This window comes from Schistocerca gregaria, chromosome 10 (assembly GCF_023897955.1).
Source record: "Schistocerca gregaria isolate iqSchGreg1 chromosome 10, iqSchGreg1.2, whole genome shotgun sequence".
NCBI lineage: Eukaryota > Metazoa > Arthropoda > Insecta > Orthoptera > Acrididae > Schistocerca > Schistocerca gregaria.
The window spans coordinates 208,258,216-208,261,046 of NC_064929.1; the positions used below are offsets into that span (position 1 = coordinate 208,258,216).

Here is a 2,831-nt window from a genome sequence, read left to right on the forward strand (position 1 = left end):
TGATGGTGATGTGGTTGTAAAGTGGAAACGACGCAATGCAACAGCCACAGCTGAACTGAGTCCAGCCAGGCCTCATGTACTGACGAAGAGATCCCGTCGAAAAAGAGAGAGAGAGAGAGAGAGTGTGTGTGTGTATGTGTGTGTGCGTGTGTGTGTGTGTGTGTGTGTGTGAGAGAGAGAGAGAGAGAGAGAGAGAGAGAGAGAGAGAGAACTGCATGAAATCAGTGGACACCAATGGCCTTGCCTCACTGGTAACACCGGTTTCCGTCAGATCACCGAAGCTAAGCGCTGTCGGGCTGGGCTAGCACTTGGATGGGTGACCATCTGGTCTGCCGAGCGCTGTTGGCAAGCGGTGTGCACTCAGTCCTTGTGAGGCAAACTGAGGAGCTATTCGATTGAGAAGTAGCGGCTCCAGTCTCGTAAACTGACATACGGCCGGGAGATCCGTGTGCTGGCCACATGCCCCTCCGCATCCAGTGACGCCTGTAGGCTGAGGTTGACACGGCGGCCGGTAGGTACCGTTGGGCCTTGCAAGGCTTGTTCGGACGGAGAGAAATCAGTAGAAGGAGCTACTCGTGTGTTAGAAATGTGCTGCCAGCAATCCAGCTGGCACAATGACTGTGTGTAGGGAGTTAAAGGATTGGGGTACAATGCTGAAGCAGCTCGTTATAAGCCATGTATTTCTGAAGTCAGTACTGATCGACAACTGAGGTCGTCTAAACAGCAACGGCATTGAACAGTGGATGACTGGAAATGAGTGGTTTATGGTGTTTGAGTTACACTATACCCTGTGCTAATCCGATGGAAAAGTCTACGTTTGGCGAAAGCCTGGAGTAAGGAGGACATTAACTCTCATTATGTTTAGTACCGACAGTAAAGCACGGAGAAGTGGTGTTATGGTACGGGGATGTGTTTCTTGGTGCTCTTCCTTTTTCCCCAAAAGAAAACGCTCAATGCGGATAAATGTGAACACATTTCACAGTGGTGGGTAATGCGTTCTGTACATGGACACATAAGGTAAGCGCACTGTTGACTGCAGTTTGTCTGTTACTGACCAAATAGACAAACACCTTCGCCGCGTTGGGGTGGAGCCTGTGTTCTATAGTGGTCGCAGGATCCAAGACGTGCTAGGCTCCACTTAGGACGAGGTGGATGCATTGCACACTGCAGGCGTTTACAGGGTGGAATGCGAATGTGGAGAGGGATACATCGGCGATACTGGTAGGCCAATAGCAACGCGCATTCGGGAACACGAGCGCTACACTCGTCTAGGGCAACACAACAAATCCGCAGTGGCAGAACACCATCAAGACTGCGGAAAAGAAATAAAATTCAGCGAAGCCTGTGTGTTGGCCAAGCATCCAGTTATGACGAAACGCAAAATCAGAGAGGCCATCGAAATACTTAAACACCCCAACAACATGAACAGGGAGGATGGACTCTTGCCCCACCTTGGCTGCCAGCAGTCAGAGACCGACAGACCGCAGTGTCAACACGAGGCGAGAGCACTACCGACGAGTAAAAAAAAAAAAAAAAAAAAAAAATGGTTCAAATAGCTCTCAGCACTATTGGACTTAACTTCTGATGTCATCAGTCCCCTAGAACTTGGAACTACTGAAACCTAACTAACCTAAGGACATCGCACACATCCAAGCCCGAGACAGGATTCGAAGCTGCGACCGTAGCGGTTACGCGGTTCCAGATTGTAGCGCCTAGAACCGCTCGGCCACCCCGGCCGGCCCTTCCTTAAGTGACCAATGAAACGAACTACCTTTTAAAACTATGACGTAATGGCATGCGCAGTGAACACTAACAATAAAATATAAAGGACACTGAGTAGCTAGGACGCACCATTAGACTCAGAAGAAGGCCGCTGCAACCGTGGCCCAAACGTTGGTTTTTCTCCAACAGCAGTAGTTTTTTACATTACATTTATGTCAAAAGAAAGAAGGTCTAGCTATGTGTAATAACATGCCGTGCCTCCTGGCGGACATATTCGTGACCCATTTAGAAAATAAAGTTTTTATATGGAAAAATAAACTAGCTGAAAAAATTGTTTACGACAGCATGAGATTTTACTCCTGTTTGAAGGCAGGAAAGATGAACTTCTTGCATTATTCATTTCACTCCAAAAAAAGTAAAGGGTGAAAATATAAAATGAGACGGACCGTACAGCTCTTATAACTCATAATTGTTAATGAACAGCAAGAACATAGTTTGAACATTTAAAGAAAACCAGCCTACATTGACATCAACAAACCATGAATCATCACACCGAACAAACACACCCAAGTACGCTGCATTTAGATACATTATGAACTGGGTACTCACATCTCCTTTAAAACCGAAAGGACTGACATAAGAGACAGATATCATCAAAGCAACTGTAATATATAGAATCAACTGACAAAATATCGAACGTTCACCAGTCAATTCAGCTAACTCTAAATATAGATAAATGTAAATTAATGCTGATGAATGGGAAAAAGAATCCCGTAATGTTTGAGTACTCCATTAGTAGTGTAGCGCTTGACACAGTCACGTCGATTAAATATGTGGGCGTAACATTGCAGAGCGATATGAAGTGGGACAAACATGTAATGGCAGTTGTGAGGAAGGCGGATAGTTGTCTTCGGTTCATTGGTGGAATTTTGGGAAGATGTGGTTCATCTGTAAAGGAGACCGCTTATACAACACTAATGCGACCTATTCTTGAGTACTGCTCGAGCGTTTGGGATTCCTATCAAGTCGGATTCAGGGAGGACATAGATGCAATTCAGAGGCGGGCTGCTAGATTTGTTACTGGTAGGTTTGATCATCACGCGAGTGTT

At 46.1% G+C, this 2,831-nt stretch overlaps 1 pseudogene; it reads left to right on the plus strand.

Moving 5' to 3' along the window:
- Positions 1–230: 230 nt before the first annotated feature.
- LOC126293813 (5S ribosomal RNA) lies at positions 231–348 on the plus strand (annotated as a pseudogene).
- The last annotated feature ends 2,483 nt before the right edge of the window (positions 349–2,831 follow it).